The sequence below is a fragment of the Prenolepis imparis genome, unplaced genomic scaffold (genome assembly GCF_030444845.1).
Source record: "Prenolepis imparis isolate NDT839.2.m4 unplaced genomic scaffold, iyPreImpa1.0 SCAF_5, whole genome shotgun sequence".
Lineage (NCBI taxonomy): Eukaryota > Metazoa > Arthropoda > Insecta > Hymenoptera > Formicidae > Prenolepis > Prenolepis imparis.
In genome coordinates this window covers 9,696,866-9,704,169 of record NW_028141163.1, presented here as the reverse complement: position 1 = coordinate 9,704,169, position 7,304 = coordinate 9,696,866, and the positions used below count along the sequence as shown (strand labels likewise).

The 7,304-nt window shown below is 28.1% G+C and overlaps 1 long non-coding RNA gene across 2 annotated transcripts; it reads left to right on the top strand.

The window, feature by feature from the left end:
• Positions 1-230: 230 nt before the first annotated feature.
• On the top strand, positions 231-4,258 carry LOC145936130 (uncharacterized). 2 transcript variants are annotated; one of them, XR_014425328.1, is made up of 3 exons: positions 231-1,799; positions 3,786-3,945; positions 4,019-4,258. It is a non-coding gene; the product is annotated as an uncharacterized LOC145936130 (long non-coding RNA). The 2 variants fall into 2 exon arrangements; XR_014425329.1 differs by lacking the exon at positions 231-1,799 and adding an exon at positions 2,880-3,077.
• Positions 4,259-7,304: the final 3,046 nt, after the last annotated feature.

The window sequence follows — 7,304 nt, the reverse complement described above, 5'->3', positions numbered from 1 at the left end:
ATGTGACAAAAAATTTAAGATTCGCGTTTTTCTCCTTTTATTTTTATTATCAAAAAATAGATACAATCCATAAATTTTCAAGTATCCTCAAATGTACGATTTATTCTGGCGCTTTTCTTTTTTACTCACATAAAAAAATTTTTAAATTAAAATTTGAATGCTAAACTTTTTTTCTCTCTTGTATATACGTATATACATATATATATTTTTTTAAGATAAAAATGTATGTTATTACGTATCGTAACAGAAAAATAGAGATGTGTTTTAAACATAATTATTTGATTGATCTATAAAAGATGCTCGATTTTCACTATAATCCTCTGAATTATATATTTTACATCGTAACGCATCTGGCGTTGCCGGAATTAAATCGAACGGCCTGTGATTCCCAAAGGGGATTGTTTGTCCAGAACTCGTGAACATGTAGATGCAACTGCGTCGTAACCAGTCCGAACCGATTTAGTATAGTGTACTTGAAAAGAGATGCAGGGTCGAGTAGGATGCTCGCAGTTCGTCTATCGATGAAACGAGCTGCCGACTCATTCAGAGACTCTATCCACTCACAAGTAGTATAGTGTAGGAGTGATGCGTGATGGAAAAAGGTCGAACTATCAAACAGTGTTACTAACACATGTCACAACAACATAAAATTGTTTTTGAAAAGATTCATTGGTGAATAATTTTGTAGTGAAACATATTATAACTATTATGGATATTTTGATGCATTTTTTAAAAGTGGGTGTAAAATTGGCAGTGGAATCCTTCCTATTATCAGAACATATTTAAATTTGAATTTGTAAAAATAAATTTAATAATATATATAAATTTAATAAATTTAATAAAATTTAACAAAATAAGGGGCAATTACAACAATAAAAAGTTTGTTTCCAGCAAATAACTGTGAATTATTTTCCTAGACATACAGTTTTAACGCTTCTAGATCTTTGTTCATAATGTTATGATATTGCCAATATTATTTAGTCTATTTTTACAATATCTGCTGCGAGAAATGCAATCAATATTCGACAGAGCGAAGGTGAGAGACAGACTTTTTTAAGGCCCCTCCAACCCTTCTTCGTTTCATCAAAACTCATCCGTTCCGTTCTCCAGTGTCGGCCGGAGCAAGATCGTGCTCCATCGTTCCGGGTGCTTCTTCTTTTTCCGTCGGATTGTCAGTTTTCACACAATTTCCTCAACCTCCCACTTTGCCCCACTACCACGAGTGTCTATAAAAGGTCGTCAGGCGATGGTGAGCAAAGATATTTGGTCGGCCTAGCCCGGAGCTCACCAAGTAATTTGAGATTGGCCCCTTCTCTGCATGTTCTTCTCATCGTCTTCTACACTCTTCATCACCCCCTCCCCCTTTTTGAATGCGTAGCTCGCTCTGGTGGAGAATTCCAGGTGTCAAAGAGAAGAGGTAGTACATCGTCAGACCAAATGCGAAAATAGCTCTCTCATCTGCCCCTCTTTCCTGCCGATCTCTTTCAAGCGTAGTTAGACACATCTTCGTTTTTTCTTCCTCCGAAATCTCTCCGTTTTCCTTAAATTTCCCTTCAACTTCCGATACACGATATTTAAGTAATTATTATTATTATTCTTTTATTGTAAAGTATAATTATATTATATATATACATACAGATTTTTTCGCGCGTGCAAGTTTGTTGAGTTTAAAGAGATTCTTCTTTTATATTCTCTTTATTTTGACTCCAAAAACCCTAGGATATATATTTTTAGATTTATTGATTGTACACAATTAAAGTTCTACTGGGGTCCCCTAGTTACCCCCCATAGTCCTTTACGTAAGTATTTTTCACGCGGTCCTCCAAGAGTTAATATTTCTTTTCTATCTCATTTCTTTTTCTTAATATCATTGTTCAATCATATAGAATAATGTTTAGATTAATTTATGAATTCACTTTCGATATTTGTACATATTCTTATTTTTTGCTAAAACTTGCTTTCAGAATAATAAATTGCTTTCGCTGTTTGCCGCAGCAATGAGATATTCAGCTTTTGATACAGATTAATTGGGTCATATCGTTTATTCTGTTTACGAAGAAAGAGACCAGTAGTATAGTGATCAAATAAGAGAAAATAATCCCATTCGACAAAATATCTCGTGGAAACTGAATACGCAACCTTTACGAAAATCAGTACTTGCAGATATTTTGGCGTTGGACGTTTTTTATAAGCATTATAGGCATACATTTCGGAGATTAAATATTCTTGATTGAAATAAATTTTTATTTTAATTAAAATATTTAAGTTTTAATATTAAATTAATGTTTCAATGTTGCAATAAATCTATTAGTTTATACAAATCTTATATTTATAATATGGATATATTTATTAGTCCGCATTAACTAACAAATTCGTATAATAACATACAAGAAAAACAACATGCGACAAGTGTAATTCTTAAATTTATAATTTTACTTGAAGAAAACTACCAATGATTTCCAAGCCGTCGTATTAATGCGCTGCCCTAATTTTCTAAATTTAACTTCTTCCGACTCTTGTTCAGTTAAATTTCTATGCACTATATCGAAAGATCTTGACTTTCTGACCATGTGCTAACTATTTATATGCAAAACTAATCTTTGGATTGTTTGGTAAATTCTATTAATGTGAAATGTATACAGTATACACTTTAATAATTGCCACTTAATAATCTGTTATGAACAGAGATATAATTGCATTCTTTTAATACTTTTGCTAGTATTATGAATTTTGAAAGACTTATTGTATTCAGAAATATAATATTTATATATCTATGCTTTTACATCAAGCTAAAAAATATTTATTTAAATTATTTTTAACAGTTTCAAGTTTTGATAAATTATATAAAAATGTTGTGTGTATATCTATACGTAATATTTTTGTCTGAATATTGGTGCATATTAAAACTCATGCAAAGCATGATCGTTTGTCGTAATTTATATATTAATATCGCGTCCCCTTTTCATATTATAATATAATTTTCAGCTGTTTCGCTTGCAATTCCGCACCTGTCATATGCATATCGTTCTATAATTATAGAGCACATTCGTTCAAGATTTAGGAAGAGGGCAAAACAGGTGGCTTTTTGACTGGAAGAAATTTCTTACTAATGACGCTGTGCTAAATTTATTATGAAGTGTATGCGACTGTATTTACGGAGAAGAAAATTGAAATTGAATGCGATTATATGCTTCATTTTGACATTATTTTACCCATATTTTATGTTTGAATTTATTACAAACTTTGGTTATTAGAAATTACTTCTTAATTATTATTAATTATTATTATTAAAAAATTATTTATATAACATTTACGATTTTGAATTTTTATGATTATTAAAATAACGCGTGAATTGTTCAGAATTCAGGTCATTGGCTAATTCTAACTTGTCTGTCGTATAACAACGGGTTCTGAAAATAGTTTTGCGACTATAAACAATATGATTTGCTCCGCTTTTAAGATGTAAATCGAGCTGTCATATGCGCTAATACATAATTTACAATTTTGATCGTAATTTGCATATAATTCTGTTAAATATAATATAACATCGAGTTCACATAAAACGTGCATGCTCTTCGATCACGTATAAAATTACTGTATTATTTTTGCGCTTGTCAAAATTGCAATATGATCTCTATTTAAATATAGAATACTTTTGCATTATAATAATTAGTGATAAAAGACGATTTTTAATACTCTTTACTAATTCTCTGTTTTTTACCATTAAAAATAAAGTGCTATTTTACTTCTTTTATAAAATGTTAATTCATCGATTAATGTATTAGGGCTCACGGTTGACGATGACACAAAAGTTGATTCATCGTCTAAAAATTACCACAAAACACACAGATCAAAGCTTTTCGATATTGCTACAGAAATTCGGGATGACTAAGTCGCTCTATTCCTGTTCGAAAAATACTCTTCTATATTCGCTGAGAAAGTGGGGTAAGTCGTATAAAATATCAACTCCTCGTCAGTCACGTGTTAATCTCACTATAATTTTCTATTTTCATTTTAGTATGTCCTGCAGTGGATATGAATATATGAACACTCTCGAAACCCAAAAATAATCACAATGATCCATAAACGTAAGTTTGCTTTATATTACATTCTCTCTCTAATAGAATATTGTATTTTTTAATCTTTGTTATATAATATAAATCTTATATATAGCAACAGATATCACAAACAAATATTAAAATAATGTAATTTTATATCAACGTGAAAAGATTCTTTTTAAAATAATAGAAGTTCTGAATGAGAAAGTCGATAATTCTGTCTATAAAAATAAAAGATTTTATATGTAAATTACAATAATATTATTATATTAAATATGATTAATAAATTGTGTCTTCTGTAATGTGTTTGTAAAATAAACTTTACCATTATATATTGTTTTATTTATCTTTTATATAGTATAGAAATTTCCAGTTATAAGTAAATCGATTTTTATAAATTTAAAAGATATATATATATGTTTTATCGCAGATATAGTTATATAGTTTTAAAATTTAAATAATGTTAATTTTACACAAAATTATCACAAAGATAAAATACTGATATCTTTATTATTGTAATATATACAGTGTATGAGCATATTTATTTCGAGAACGAAACATTTTCGGATGGATTCGTCATACGAAAGCAAAGCTGGCGATCGGTTTAACTGCTTTCACGATTCTCTTACGTTGCTCCCTGTTCCAAATTAATTACTAACATCGAGCATGTGATTGTGGCTAACTCTCGACGTAAGAAGATTATGGAGAATCTATCAACGTCATTGAAAATACGGATCTAGAGGTAACGAGTTTAAATCTGACATTTCTCTGGTTTTGTTCTGCAGGGCAATTCAACTCGTCAAAGTAATATAGGTATATATTACGATATTAATATAACATACAAAATGTACCAAATTCACCAATTCTTTCTTAGTAAAATACATTACAAACTGTAAAAAAATAGTATATTTTAATGTTAAGATGTCATAAATTTTGATGTTACAAATGATTGAGAATATTCGTTGATCACAATCATATGATCACTTGCAAACTTTAAAATTGTAAATAGATAGTCAAATATTATCATCGATTCATTTAAAGTAAACTTAATTTAAAATATTAAATTTACAATTTAATTGTTATAAATATCGTTAATATAATATTGTAATCGTTAAAATAATATTAATTATATAATAATATATAAAGAAAAGAACAGTTTAAATAAATGATACATTTTGTAAAGATAGATAATGTGTGCGTGAAGCTAGCATATCATTTTGTAAAAGATTATAAATATACATAAATAATTGAGAGTTCTGGCTTTATTTTCAATAGTTCTAGAGTGATCTTGGTAATTTAAACAAATAGTTCTGGTGATTAAACCAAAGAAAATGTCCAAGAACAAACTGATATGCCAACTTCACGCAACATTACTTTGTCCTACGACATTTTCCTTATCAATAATTGTACAAATTTAAGAGATTTATAGAGAGAGTTCTACAAGAGTTCTAAGAAAAGTTCTGCATTCTAGAAATAAAAAATATTAATTAAAACCAAATAAACACCAAATCTCTTACTTGAACATATCGAAGTCATTTTATTCTATTTTACTTACATTAAAGTTATATTTAATTTATCTAATTATTGTTCTGCTTTTATTCTACTTAACATATTCTCTATGTATTATATTATATAGTATTATAAAAAATATCTAAAAGTTCTCTCTCTAAAGGAGTGCAAATAACATAAAAGTATGATGCTGTTTAACAATGAGATGGATTAAAAATGAATAATTTATTATGTTGTTGCAGAACATCGTTATTCTTGTTGATTTTTAGATCAGATTTCAGCTTTTACGAGATTTCAAAAATATTCTTGTAGCGCCACCAACTTAGAAAGCTCTCAACTTAAAGATCAAAAATTGTCTCAGTCTCCATGGATAACTTTCTGTTAGGTGTCTTTTCAAGTATAGTACTTATCATTTGACCACAAAATTTGTCAACACACTATCATTCTAATGCTTTACGTAGGTTGGCAGCACGAAATCTATTGAATTGCTATTTCAAAATAAATTTTAACTTACATTTTTGATTAAGATATTAAATATTTTAAGACGAGCTAAAAATTAATTTCTTGTATATTTCGATAATACATTGTGTGCAGAACATTTTGGTACCAAGCAGATACCAGCGTACAAATTCTTTTGTTTAATATAGGTACATTTAATATGCATCCTTTCTTTAAAAAAAGCATGTTAAGTCGATTCTCGAATGTATCGCAGTCCACTCGAATGTATCGAAGTCATCTCGAAAGTCTCGAAGTGTATTGCCTCTTTTCCGCAATGCTGATTGGCTCTCTGTCGATTTGCGTTGTGTCACATTCGTAGCATCGAAAGGCTGTAATCGCGAAGGTTAGCAGTTAGCTGACAGTTAGTTTGACAGTTAGTCTAAAATAAAATAAAATAAAATAATAATATGTTTTAAATAATATGTTATAATACTTTAAACTTGATTAATATTTTCGCGGAAAATAAGCAACAAAATACTTGCGAAAATCGACTTAATGTCTTTTTTAAAAAAAAACTAAAACAACACAAGCGCGCGCTACGCCATTCCTCGATTTTATATAAAAAAGAAAGAAATTTATATATAAAGTTTGTTTAAACTTGATTAATATTTTTTGACAGAAATCAGATGATTAAAGCGTTAATTTGCTAATTAAATTTTAAAATGAAAATATGTTACAAAATAATAAAAGAATAATATTTTACAGAGAGAATTTTGTCTCTGAATTTAATTTACTAGAACAATAAAGCGCGCGCGTAGCGCGCGCCATTCTTTAATTTTATATTTAAAAAAATAATATTATTAAAATAATAATGTTTTTTTGACAGAATCAACTGATAACTGTCAAAAAATATTAATCGAGTTTAAAGTACCATAACATATTATTTAAAATAAATTATTTTAATTGTTAAAACATATTATTATTTAAAAATTTAATTAACAAATTGACGCCTTAATCAGCTGATTTCTATAAAAAAAATTACTAAAGCGTTAATTTACTAATTAAATTTTAAAGTAATAATATGTTATAAAAATTAAAATAGTAATATGTTGTAAATAATATGTTATAATACTTTATTTTCGATTAATATTTTTTGACAGATATCAGCTGATATCAGCTGATAACTGTAAAAAATATAAACCGAGTTTAAAGTAGCTAATTTTTATCAAAAAATATTAATAAATCTTTTCGTCAATAAAATCGTAATTATAGTTTCGATGTTGTGATTATCTCGATTAT